At 39.4% G+C, this 14,575-nt stretch overlaps 1 protein-coding gene across 10 annotated transcripts in view; it reads right to left on the reverse strand.

Moving 5' to 3' along the window:
* The window catches only part of Dlg2 (discs large MAGUK scaffold protein 2), a 1,203,331-nt gene that overhangs the window by 131,268 nt on the left and 1,057,488 nt on the right, over window positions 1-14,575 (reverse strand). The window lies entirely within an intron of this gene.

The following is a 14,575-nucleotide window of genomic DNA, read 5'->3' on the forward strand; positions in this document are numbered from 1 at the left end:
TATAACTGTGAAATTCACACGTTTTATAACCTTCTAGTACATTTTTGAAAGAATCTGTGGACTCTATTTTTTAAACTCAAATAGCTACTGTCTTGTTATTTTTGAAAATTATATAAAACCAAGTGATTTCCCGTCATTGTTTGTCATTTGGTAATGCAATATCAAGGGATGTTGTCAAGGAGAATAAAAAATTTCCAGGGGAAAAAAAATGAAGATTCATCTATTAAGGTTTTAAAAATATAAACATAAAATTGAGAACTTTTCCTGATGTTCAAGTAACATTTTTTCCTCTTTACATTAAAAACACAGTTTCTTCTATAAAATGGTAGCATTAATAAATGTTCAACTAAAGTATGCATTGTAATTGGCCTATTATTTTTAGGTTTCTTAATTGATGGAATTACTGATCTCATACCCGGTGCCTGATGCTAACTCTAATGTTTCCAGTTGGAGAAACCTATACATAACACTGTGCTGAGCAGAAGCCAGGCCAAATCCCTAGGACACCCAACTGGCACAAATGACTCTCAAAGTCCTCTGAGACATTTTTATAAAAACTTAAGGCTGAAGACAAAGGTGATGTGGCGGGTGGGGGAGCAAGGGAATAGAAAGACTGACACATACGGCTGTTGTGATGTGAGATAATGATGCTAATTAAAGTTTAGAAGCTTATCTCCATGGAGGCAGGTGAGTCAAAGTACCAGAAAGCTCCAAGAAGGTGGAGGTTTAAAGACTTCAAGGACTAGGTGCTGGGAGATAGTCTTTCTACAAATCACAAGTAAGCATATGAACGATCGTATAAAGCCCTCTTTTAGGCAAATGGCAAAGCTTGCATCTTTGACAACGTTCCCAGTCTTGGCTTTTTGCCATTGGCACCTGTTGTGTTGTATGCTAAAGAGAACACACAATACATCCGGCACCAGGTGTCAGAGCTTCTGTGAGTGTGGGAGCCACAGAGCATGGCACCTGTTCCTCCTGTGCTTTCACTGTCTTTTGTTTTCATTTACCATGGTACCTCAATAACGATGAAGAAAGGACAAAAGTCAGGCTGCATGACCTGTCATACAAAAGGAACTAATGTGTGAAAGGTGTCTTAACTGTGCTTTTATTGTGAGATTTCCTGACTTGAGACTCTGGTTGGCAGAGGAGGCTTAGGAGCCTTGTCAGTTGGTCTGAGAATATGTGGGAATGAGGAATTTGTTCATGAGTTCACAAAGTAGAGTTCATGATGGGCAGTACCTGGGTAATGTTCCACAGGCCATCCAACCTTTAATGAAGCATGGGAAATTCTACTAAAAGCCATGAGCTACCCAGCAAGATGTAGTTCAGTGGGAGTGTGGAGGGGATAAAAGAGGTTAATGGTACCTGTAAATGAGCAAAATGCATTAGGTATGCATGAAATTGTCAAAGACTTATAAATAAATAAAAAGTTTAAAACTTATGTGCTAGGGGCTAGCCAGATGGTTTAGAAGTTAAGAGCATTGGGTGCTCTTCTAGTAGACCTAGGTTTGATTCTCAGCACTAATATGGTGGCTCCCAATCATATGTATCTCCAGTTCCAAGAGACACAATGCCCTCTTTGAGCCTTCCTGGGCACCAGGCATGCATATGTGCACTGACATAAATGTAGGTAGAAAATACATATAATATAATAAGGACAAAATAAGTAATAATCATAATAAGGAGTCACAACCATCATCATACAAACTCATGTACTACTAGTTAGGCATGGTGACACAAATCTGTAACCTGCTCCTCATACTCAGGAAACAGAATCCAGAGGGTGGAGAATTTGAGAATAGTCTGGGCTATATAGTGAGAACCTGCCTTAAAAAGAAAAGAGAATAAAATAAAATAAAGTGTCTCCAAACTCATGTAGTATGTGTTATGGTAATAAGCAAAACACAAGGCACCCATTAGAAAAGGACACGTGGTAGTGAATTCACAAACTTGAAGAGAAGGTTGACTCAGTCAAACACTTGAGCACTCTGAGAACAGAGTAGAGAACTTTGTGTTCTGAACTATCCACTTCTTCATCTGTTATAGTGTGGAAAGTAATATCCATTTGTAGATGTGCTGTATTAAATTAAAACAAACACGTGAAAGCTGTTTATTAGAGCCATATGTTTAGCTCTGTTCCCCATTTTTAATAGGGTTATTTTGTTCTCTGGAGTCTAACTTCTTGAGTTTTTTATATATATTGGATATTAGCTCTCTATCAGATATAGGATTGGTAAAGATCTTTTCCTAATCTGTTGGTTGCCTGTTTTGTCCTATTGATAATGTCCTTTGCCTTATGGAAGCTTTGCAATTTTTTAAGGTCCCATTTGTCAATTCTTGTTTGTTTGGTTGGTTTTTTTGAGACAAGGTTTCTCTGTGTAGCCCTGGCTGTCCTGAAGCTCACTCTGCGGACCAGGCTGGCCTCGAACTCAGAAATCCTTGGTAAAGATCTTTTCCTAATCTGTTGGTTGCCTGTTTTGTCCTATTGATAATGTCCTTTGCCTTATGGGAGCTTTGCAATTTTATAAGGTCCCATTTGTCAATTCTTGTTTGGTTGGTTGGTTTTTTTGAGACAAGGTTTCTCTGTGTAGCCCTGGCTGTCCTGGAGCTCACTCTGTAGACTAGGCTGGCCTCGAACTCAGAAATCCGCCTGACTCTGCCTCCCAGAGTGCTGGGATTACAGGCGTGCGCCACTACCGCCCGCCCGGCCCATTTGTCAATTCTTGATCTTAGAACATAAGTTATTGGTGTTCTATTCAGGAAATATTCCCCTATGCCCACGTGCTCCAGGTTCTTCCCCACTTTCTCTTCTGTTAGATTTAGTGTATCTGGTTTTATGTGGAGGTACTTGATCCACTTGGACTTGAGTTTTATACAGGGAGAAAAGAATGGATCAATTTGCATCCTTCTACATGTTGACTGCCAGTTGACCCAGCACCATTTGTTGAAAATGCTCTTTTTTCCACTGGAAGGTTTTAGCATCTTTGTCATGAATCAAGTGACCATATGTGTGAGGGTTCATTTCTGGATCTTCAATTCTATTCCTTTGATCTACTTGCCTGTCACTGTACCAATACCATGAAAATTTTATCACTCTTGCTCTGTAGTACAGCTTGAGGTCAGGGATGATGATTCTGCCAGAAGTTCCCATTCTTCTCTATGGTGTGTCTAATCACAACACCCATTTCATGACAGTTTGTGAATAGTAAGAAAAATAATGCACCCAAAGTATTTCAAAACCTTTCTGGTACACAGCAGGTATTTTCTTAATTGTATTTCACTATGATTACATTTGTGAGTATTCATAACTGCTCCTGTACTTACTGATTTATAATACAATGGGAAATAGATGTTATAACCAATGACAAACACAGCCTTGTTGATTAGTTGTGGTTGAAAAGGTTTCATCTGAGACAGTTTGAGAAGGAAGTTTTATTTACCTGATCAGTGGAACACCGACTGTTTGTTAAAGATTTGATTATTATATGTATTGTATATGTGTATGTTTGTGTATGTATATGCATACATGTGTATATGTATATGCATATGCATATGTATAATGTGTGTATGCTTGAGTGTATGCATGTGTACTTTGCCAATCGAGTGCCTCTGGGCATAGAAAAGGTAGTCCTTACTTACAAACAGGCAGTTGTGAGCCATCCATTGGGGTGCTGACAACTACCCTGGTTGCTCTAGAACAGAAGCAAGTTTTCTTAATCTCAGTCAGTCCTCCTGCCCCAGTGACCTTTTTAGGTATCTGCAAGCTATGAGAAATCAATTAAAAGTTTAGGGAAAGTTAACTTGCTTGCCTTAATCATCAATCACATGAATGACTTAACAGTTTCCATGTGCCACACTGTAAGATGTAGACTAGAATTGTTGTCTTTAAGGAAGCTAGAGTCAAGCAGAAGAGGGTCAGAGGAGCCATAGACAGGTAAAAATATGGGGTGAGCAGTGTTGGTGATCCAGCGATCACTGAAGGGTATATGCTGGTTGACTCTCCTCTTTTGGGTGTGTGTACACATTTTATTATTGTTGTTGTTGTTTGTTGTTGTTATTGTTATTATTATTATCATCATCATCATCATTATTTGTATGAGTGTTTTACTTAAATGTATTTCTGTGTACCATGTGTGTGCCTCTGCCTGAGGAGGTCAAAAGAGGGTGTCAGATCCTTTGGTTCTCTATAGGAGCAACACATCCTCTTAACTAATCCAACACTCCAGCCTCCTTGATTGTCTTAATACTATGTTCTGTTTAATCACTATGTTCATTACACCAAAAAAGACTTATCCAATGGGACAATAAGATTGCTTAGTAATTAAAAATGTCTGCTGCTGAGCATGACAACTGAATTTGATCCTTGGGACACACATGAAAGGAGAAAACTCCATGCTATATGCATGTATAAGTACACACACACACGCACACACACGCACACACGCACACACACAGAGAGAGAGAGAGAGAGAGAGAGAGAGAGAGAGACAGACAGACAGAGACAGAGACAGACGAGGGGGGGAGGGGAGGGGAGGAGCAGTTTTTAAAATTCATTTAAGGTGTATCAAGTAAGTATAATTCAAATACCAAAATTAAATGACAAATGTCCTCTCTCATAGGTTTGTTTTGTACTTTGTATGGTTCACAGCTGGGTCTACAGTAGAACAGTGGTACTGCTGTTACACAACTAACCAATTGCTCTGTGATAGGCTTTGAGGCTTGGTCCATAGAGTTAATTCATGTAGTGTTAACCTGGTTATGGTGGCTTGAATAGGAATGGCTCCCATAAGGTCATAGATTTGAATGTTTTGTAACCAGGAAGTGGCACTATTAGTTGTGGCCTTATTGGAGTAGAGGTTCGGTGGAGAAAGTATGTCACAATAGGTTGGTCTTTCAGGTTTCACAAGCTAAGCCAAACCCAGTGTCACCCTCTTTTCCTGTTGCCTGCGCATCCAGATGCAGAACTCTCAGTTCCTTCTCCAGCACCATGTTTGCTTGTGTGCTGACGTGCTTCCCATCATGATGACAATGGACTAAGGCTCTGAACTGTAAAACATCCCAATTTAATGTTTTCCTTTATGATAGTTGCCTTGGCCATTGATGTCTCTTCATAGGAATAGAAAGCTTAACTAAGACACTAGTCAAAAACCCACAATCTGAGAGGGTCATTGATCCTGAGATGCTGGTGGCAGTAGAACTGAACACTGTTGTTTAGCTTAACTGACACAGCCTCAAGCTGCCTTCTAAATATTTATGTTTTCATTAATGCTGCTCTCAGCCTTACATAGAGAAGCTTCCCCTTTCCAGTAAGTAGTGATGAATGCAGAGACCCATGACTTCTCAATGTGCTGAGATAAGTGAGGGATGAGTGTTCAGGTCCTAAAAAAGACATGTATCCAATGCCTTCTAAGGATCAGGGAGGATTTCTAGAATAGGACGTAGAAAGTAAGAGTTGGAAAATATAGACAGAAGGATGAGAATGCCATCTTCTGAGTAAGCTACAACCATCACAATAGCGAATCCACTGCAGCTATGGGATGGATACCTGCACTGAGTACATACAAGAACGGGCTTATCAACAGTTATCATCTAGGGAGGAGGGGTTCAGGGTTCTGTAATTCACTGCTGAGCTATTTGTTTCTGATAGAGCCAGAAAGGGATGAAAGTCACTGCTTTCATCTGTGTTTCCCTCTGCTGACCCCATCTGGGTCCAATGGACTGCTCCTGTGTTCATACAGATGGTTCTGTTAAACTAATCTATGTTTCAAAACCAAAACTAAAGATCATGAATCAGAGAAATAGATTAGTGGTAGTCAGAATGTGAAGAAAATGGGAGGCAGTAACCAGAAAGCCTTCTATATACATGGATATTGCCAAAGAACAAATTTCAAAAAAGATCAATTGTATATTTGCTTCGTAAGTTAAAGTGAGAGTTCATTCTGTTTCTCCATGCCCTCTCTCAGCAATTCTCTCCTGTGGGAACTTGGAGTACCGCCTCTCTCTCTCTCTCACCCTCTCCCTCTCCCTCTCCCTCTCCCTCTCCCTCTCCCTCTCCTCTCCCTCTCCCTCTCCCTCTCCCTCTCCCTCTCCCTCTCCCTCTCCCTCTCCCTCTACCCTCTCCTCTCTCTCTCTCCTCTCTCTCTCTCATCTCTCTCTCTCTCTCAGCTCAGACATAACTGCCTACTCTGTAGAACTGGTATATTTTGGTCGGCAAACTGAAGCATTTCCTCAGGAGATAAGACATTTCTAGCAATGTGATTATTATGGGGTAAGAGCAAAGAATTAAAATCTAGATTGGTAGAATGACTAGAGGTTCTCAAGGGCAGGGAAAATATGGCTATTAATCTTGTTAACACCTTGCCACAAGGAGGTGGTTAATGGCTCAGAAAAGCTTTAGTGGAGGAATCAATGAATCATAAATGACAGACCAACCATCAATAACTGTAAGTATGAAGTCTGGATATACCAGAGGGTGGAGAAAAATGTGGTGGCCTTGGAAAGGTCACCCAGGAGACTCTTTCTCCCTACAGAAATCTAAAAACTCAAACCTTTTAAAAATTAGTGGCAAACTGTGATTTCAGGGGAAGGTAAGATAACAAAACAGCAGCAGCAGCCCTGAATCTTCCTCTTTTCTTTTCATGCATACAATTGGCTGCTGAAACATAAAGCCCTTTGTTCCACAATTAAAGATGCAATTAAAAATGTAAATAACTGTAAAAGTAAGCATAATAAGTCTTAAAGTATAAGTGAAGAATCAAAATTTATCTCCAATAAAGAGAGCAAATTCTAAGTACATACAGAAACAAGGGAACGTTCTTCTGACTTAATAAATCCCATAGAGTGAGCTCCTTCCAAGACATGGTCCAAAGTCATCCTAAGGGATGTCCATACTACAAATGAGACAGTCAAGATTGCAGCTGAGGGCTTGGTTGTACCTTAGTTTGGAGAGTATTTGTCTACCATACAGAAGACCCCACGTTTGACTAATACCAATACATAAACTGATATGATGGTAGACTTCTAAAAATCCCATCTCTTGAGAAAATAAGGAGGTGAAGGTAGCCCTCAACTATATACTGAGTTCAAGGCCATACTGTGTAATGTGAGACTCTCTTGACTCTGTTTTAAAAAAAGAAAGTTTGCAATTAGTAAGTGTCTTAATTAGGATTACTATAATGTTGTTGTGATAGAACACTATGATCAAAAGCAACTGGGGAGCAGTATATTTGGCTTACATACCCTGGATCACAGTCCAATGAGGGAGGAGAAGGCAGAAATCAAACTGGGTGGGAACCTGGAGGCAGGCTGATGCGGAGGCCAAGGAAAGGTGCTGGTTACTGGTTTGTTCTTTAAGACTTCCTCAGCCTGACTTCTTATAGAACCCAGGACCATCATCTCAGGTATGTGACTACATATGCAGGCATTTTCTCAACTCTGGTCCCTCCTCTCAGATAACTCTAGGTTGTGTCAGGGTGGCATAAAACTAGCCAGCATAATGAGCTACACATTTTTGCCCTAGAATGCCTTTCTTGAGAAATTTAATATATAACATAAAAGAAATACAAGGTTCATTACTGTGAATGTTAGCAGTGTTCCTACAGAGCCAACTTCAACTTGACTGCACTACAGTCTAAACAAAGGCATAACTGGGTAAAGCAGTGGCTTACCTAGGCTGCTTGTAAAGCTCTTTTTGGCTTTCAAATTTCCTTGAAAATATCTCCTTTTTAGCACAGGGACAGTAATTGTACCTGCTGCGGTACTGTTGTGAGGTTTAAAGGAAGTCAATAGTGAGGCTATAGCACTTAAATTCCTGAGTCCTTCATTATTGTAGCCCAAGCTGCTGTCTGAATTTTGTCACCATTTTCTACCTCTCCTCTAGACTTCCCAGTCAATAAACTCTATTCAGCCTGTTTAGTTAAATAGAATACCTGAATCGAATAATGGGTACCTGGTCATAACATGCTACTTCTCTTAGAAGGTGTGCGTGTGTGTGTGTGTGTGTGTGTGTACATACCCTTTGCTATATTACATGTATGGTGTGTACAGGTTTTTGTGTATGCACCTGTACACATGGGTAGAAGCCAAAGTTTGCCGTTTGGTGTCACCTTCGATTAGTTTCCACTTTATCTTTTTTGAGATAGTCTCTCACTGTGCTCAGAGTTCAGCAAATAGCAAGCTGGCTATTGTCTAGTAATTGACCACTGATCACCAAGGATCCTCGTGTCTCTGTGACCCCAGTGCTGGGGTTGCTGATGTAGACTGCCACTCCCAGAATTTTATATGGGTGCTGGGGATGTGAAGACATGTCTGTCCTCTTGCTTGTGTGGTAAGGACTTTCCTAACACAGCCATCTCTTTAGCTCCTTTCCAGGAAGATTTTAAGAAAGAAATCTCACTCTTAATTCAGTGCTTTTAATTCCCTATTCTGCTGCATCATATTATGTCATGATTCAGTCAATTTCAGAGTATATACAAGTTGCTAAATAAGAACATAGAAGTCAAAGAGTGAAGGTCAACATAAATATCAGCTAATGTGGTGCCAAGTACTCAGCAGCATTTCACACACAGTTGACTGTAACATTTTCCAAGGACAGTAATGGAAGTCTGGAGAGAGAGAGAGAGAGAATTCTGCCTTATATCAGAGTGCATGGATGTCATGACCTTGCCTTGCATCTTTTGGTAAAATCCATCATCAGGTAAGGTTGGAAGTGACTGTGCCACAAAACAGGAGGTTGCAGGCTGGCCTCTGTGCCACTCTCTTTCCCACCGTGACTGGGTTACTGACCAGTGGCGCCATGGAGTACATGTCTGTGCTGTTATTCAAAGGAAAATGACTAGCATATACAAAGGTCCTCTACATATACAAAGGGATACTACAATAGAGTATTTTGTCTCACCATAATAAATAATATAGGAATAATCTTTCCTCCAAATAAAAGTCCATCAATGCAAAGTGTCCTGGATTGTATTTTTTTTCCCCAAACCTGCCACTAAAGAAACATCCAGACATTGTCTCCTGGAAGAGAAAGGCCAACTTTGCCAAGACTGTGGCCTTGTCCCAGATTTTCTCTCTAACACGTCTGTGTGCATATGTTAATTCTGTTATTAATTAGGCCCTGGTTTAAATGAAATCTGAGAGGTTGGGAGACAAATGAAGCAGGCTGTTGTCCTGGCGATGCCACATTTTTCCTGGAATTGCAGTGCTGGCAGGCGGTGCTTGTATCTTGAAGATACAGATAGATTTGTTGTTCCCAGTTGGTAATTAACTGCCACTATCTTGTTCAAATACTTTGCTACATTTGCATAGGAAATGTAGATGTAGAGTTCATTCATTTAATATTTATTAAGGTACTTTTTTTATACCAAGTATTAAAAACTTGATAAGATAAAGATGCTAACTGGGATTTGTAGGCTGTTCTTCAATGGTATGACCATTTCAGCAAAACTTCCTCTAATGCTATTAAAATAGGTATATAATTGTAAGGTCTGTGACATAGTAGTAAATGATTTTTCCAATAATGATCTATATAGTCGATAAACTACCAACAAATCTATACTATGCAGATTTGAGAGAAAGAACCTATGGCCCTCATTCGCCTCTGTATCCTTGACATCTATTTCCAACTGGCACATTGTGGGCCAATGCAAACAATATGCTTATTGATTAGAAAAATCAAGACACGAATGACTTGATGTGTGATGACTGATATTGCCAATTTGACAGGATCCAGAGTCAGCAGGGAGACGGGCCTGCCTGTAAAGGATTAGACTCTGGGTATGCCTGTGAGAGATTGTCTAGATTGAGTGAATTGATTGTAAACATCATTATTCTATAGGCTAGAGTCCCAGGCTGCATAAAAAAAGAAAGAAGGTACCATTTGGCAGACTTTCTTTAACTCAAAGAAGGGGGCCCTACTCCTGACTGCTGGGCTGACATAATTTTATAGAATAATAAAAGGATTTTTAGAAAAGGGTATTTGGTTAAAGGAAGCCTCATGATAGATATTACCTTCTATTTCTACTTCTTCCCTTATGTCAGTCACAACTCCCTAACAAACTAGCTACACTAGCAAGCTTTTGGGATCCCTGGAATACTGCATTGCTAATGTTTTTTCCTGCTTGACTGGGTACCAAGTTGTTGACCTGGAACTCTTCTGTGTATCTGTATGCTATACATCATGATCCATTGAGGATTTATTAAATCAAGTCAGTCAACTGTGACCATCACTGCACACACAGAGACTGATCACACAGAATGGAATGAAGCACAAGGTACATATATGCAGAAGAGTACTGTTGAACACCGAAGTTCTTTCCTCTTTAGGCATGTTTCTATTTCAGGGCCATGAGAAAGAATGAATGCCCTTCATTCTTTGGGTCAAAATATTGAAAAAGTTGTTGAAATAGTAACTCAAATATTGTGCATTAGGAAGCAGTCAAAATTCCAGAAGTTTCCTTGTCTATATTCCACTACATTTGGCTGCTGTCCTGGTTCCTACTAGATGGTGAATTTCCTGCAGGCAGAAGACATGGTTTTTAGCTGAAGCCTTTGTTCCCGTTATGGGTTTAGGAGCAGAACAGATAGTTAAAGGATGCTTCATGACTGAGGATAAGTGTAGCTCTCAGAACCCAAGTTCACAGCGAGGATACTGGCTGCTTGCTGGAAGTCTCAATATCCTTTATTAACTAATGAACATAGTTCAAAATTTTTCTTTAATGTGACTTTTCACTCTCAAGTGATAGATGTATGTATCTGCTTTCCTCTCTGACCTCTGGCCTTCTCCTAGTTGTCTGGGTGCTTTTATCCCTTTAGAGGAAGCTTCTTCTCTAGACTTCTGTGCCTCTATGGGAACTAAAACCAACTGTCAAGGAAAGCCACGTTCTTTGGAAACCAGATTTTTACTGATGAAGAGATGAGTTCAGTCATTCCACCTAGGCACCTGCTTGCTTCTTTTGCTCATATGAACAACTTAGATGACATGAAATAAATCCCACAGAGCTGCTCTGGGGATTAAGAGCATCTACTGGTGAACTAATAATGCACTTGCCTAACACTCTGAAAATTGCCATATTTTTATCTTTAACACTTTAGTTTCCTTCATGTTTTAATACTATGTTTGTAATCCAGGCTCTCTTATAGGTTATGTGAGAACTATATCCCTTGCCCACTTTATTTGTTGTTATGACTTTTCAAATATAGGTTTCCACAATGCAGGAAACATGAAAGTCAAATGGTGCAAACACAATGAAGTCATCCATGTACAACATGTAGAGAATTGTGAGTGTCAATCTATTTCATTTGCACACTGCTTCCACGTCATTTCCAGTGCTGCACACAGATTAAGACAAAATAATTCCACCTAGACTGAACAACTTTGGAGCCAGTTTAAAGCTCCGCGTGAGCCAGGCTGTGCTGCTTACTTTCTGTCATCTCAAGAGTTCAGGAAAACAAAGTGCTAGACTTGGGAGGATTATGTTCACCAGAGGGATAAGGCCAGCTTCAGAAGGCTCATAAGATATTGCACCATCTCCAACAGGGCCAGGGCTAGACTCTCCCCTTCTCTTCTCTTCTCTTCTCTTCTCTTCTCTTCTCTTCTCTTCTCTTCTCTTCTCTTCTCTTCTCCTTTCCTCTCCCCTCCCCTCCCCTCCCCTCTTCTCTTCTCTTCTCTTCTCTTCTCTTCTCTTCTCTTCTCTTCTCTTCTCTTCTCTTCTCTTCTCTTCTCTTCTTCTCTCCCTCCCTCCCTCCCTTGAATTTTTACCTCTCAATCATCTGAGTGTTCAACACAGTACTGGCCAGAGAAGACTAGCAACCACACATAAAATACATCCAACAGCTGGAACTTATGAACTAAGATGGAGGGAGATGGAACAAAGTGAAGAGAAGTGTAGGCCTGGTGGGAGAGTTGGCCGTCAGAGCAGCTATGGGATTCCCAGGCATACCTGTTTCCTTTTTGGTCCCCAGAGCAGGCCTGGTAATGCTAACGTTCCTTCTGGCATTTAGAGTAAGGTAAGCAATACAAAATAATACTCCAAGATGTAATTTCCAGACAAGAAAGGCACACTCATTCCTTTATACTTCTATAGTCAAGAAACCCTTCTACTCATTTATTTTGAGAGAGTGAGTAGTTGATGTCCTAAAATAAACACAGACAAATTTGGTACAGTGCCTGTGGCATGCTCCAGATATGGCAAGTGTCTCCAGGAACCATTTTGGGCAAGGACTCCGTTTGGGCTCTGCTAGTCCATTTTACATCCTCCCTTCCTTTATTGGTCTATTTTACACATTGTGCAAGAACAAGGCCTGGAGCCCTTAGAGTTCTTGTTCTGGGCTCTTACTGGGTGTGGCCTTTATTCCCTCTACTACTCTGTATCTCAGACTCATTTTGATACTAAGGTCGGATCTATAAGTATGACAGAATGGAATTTTAGAAGACCAAATAACAGATTTTAAGATTAAAGAGATTTTCCCTGGGAAATTTTATAAGGATGTGAGTTTAAGTCTCACTTAAGAATGTGTTCCTTTTAAAATTATCTATCAGTTTAACTTTCTAATTTTCTTTCATATTCTACTTTTGTTTACCACTTTTCAGCATGAAGATTTATTCTAATCAATAACACTTTCAAATGTGTTGTGCTTTCATGTATCATAGCCCTTCATTTAATTTTCCACAACTTATAAACTTTTAACCCATATGTCTTCATCAAATTTTTTCTACTGCATTAACAATATTTTCATGAACTCTTTTTTTAAATGACATCAACATTGATGATTTTTTTTATTTTTAGTTTGATGTTCTATAAAGTCATTCATTCAGTTGACTGATTTGCCTGGATACTCTTAGCCAAACTTTTTTTTTCCTATTTGCTATCCCAAAGAAAAACATTTCAAGATTTTTCAAAATAATTTTTATCATGAAAATCAGTGATTATAACAAAAGTACTGGGAATAAAAACAGACATAAATTGGCTTAACTTACATTTCATTTGTGATGTCACTATAAGACATTTTCTAAGGTAGTTTTTCACATTTCTTTCCATGGACAATGACATACTTCAAAACAATCTAGAATAGAGTTGGCTTGCTATGACAGATTAACAGTCTGTTAGGTTATTCTGTCTGTCTGTCAGTCTGTCTGTCATCATCATTATCATATATCAATGTGTTTTTAAGTCCAAGAGTCCTGAGGCACAGAAACTCTCCAGAATAAGCTTGCATTCTATGACAGCCAGAGCATCCAGCAAATCCAGACCCCTGAGAAATACAACATTCTGAAATCGCTCTTCTATTTTCTTCTTGCCATGACTGATAAATAGGAAAGTTAAAGCTAACTTTATATTTATATTTATATTCCATTTGGAATTCAGACAAGTCCTGCTCATGTGTATCATTTAGTATATGTATCACAGGTAAGGAGATGCAGCCCTAGTTTTCAGTTAGATCCTGGACCAGAGCTGGCAGTGGACATCCAAACAATGAGGACCTGTTTTCTCCAAATAGCACATACATTCATTCTGACCACAAGAGGAGCCATGCTCATTCTAAGCTGTTAGCATTTTTATTTCTTATTAAAAATCTTGTGTTGACAAAATGGCTCAGTAGATAACGTTGCTTATAACCTAGCTTGGAGGTCATAGTTCAGTCCTTAGGACCCACTTGGTAAAAGGTCATGTATATGTATGCTCACACATATGCACACAGACACATACACAGACACAGACAGACAGACAGACAGACAGATACACACACACACACAAATAGATGACTTTAGATGTAGTATAGGTGCTAGTTCTAGGAAGTAAATCATGGTATACTTGAGTGTCTACAGACCTCACACAAGGTTTCCATGAGGAGAAAATGCTGATAGGCCTTTTCAAGTTGCTTACTCTGTAGCCAAGGAACTTACTACTAAGAGCAATCTCCAGGTTGCTCTTAATCTTGTAGTGGTCTCCTAGCCTCCATCTCATAAGTACTGAGACTACAGGGGTAAGTTACCATACCAGGTTAATTAATGAGTTTCAGGTAGTCAGGAAATAAAGTATTATGTAACCAGAAACAACTGGTATTGAGATTCTACTGAAGCAAAGTATTTCCACGAGAATGTTCAGAAAAACAAGCAATACATACAACTCTTGAACAGAACAGCTGATTTCTAATCAAGTCACAAGAGCTAATATACTCACATCCTGGAAGACCAGGAAATAAAAAAGGAATAGCTTCTCCCAAGACCCGACTGCAAGCAAATGTCTGGAGCTTCAGTCATTAATGCAACTGATGTTAAATTTTAATATTTTTAATATTATCAAGAAATAATTTAAAAGTTCGATGTGGTATTATATACTTGTGTTTCTAGAACCAAGACAATTCTAGAACTTCTCAACTTAGCTACATAGACAGACACACTCCCCCTTCATTTTTTTCAAGAGAAAAAAATTGAAAAGATAAAATTAGGGAAAAGTTTTGGCCAAATAAGATTTCAAAAATTACTTGGAAATGGTTAAATACAAGGCCTTTGAGCAGAAGTGTACTGACAAACATAGGCTAATTGGGACACAGGCACGGCATTTGTGTTCCTAAG

The sequence above is a fragment of the Apodemus sylvaticus genome, chromosome 1 (assembly GCF_947179515.1).
Source record: "Apodemus sylvaticus chromosome 1, mApoSyl1.1, whole genome shotgun sequence".
NCBI classification, from domain to species: domain Eukaryota; kingdom Metazoa; phylum Chordata; class Mammalia; order Rodentia; family Muridae; genus Apodemus; species Apodemus sylvaticus.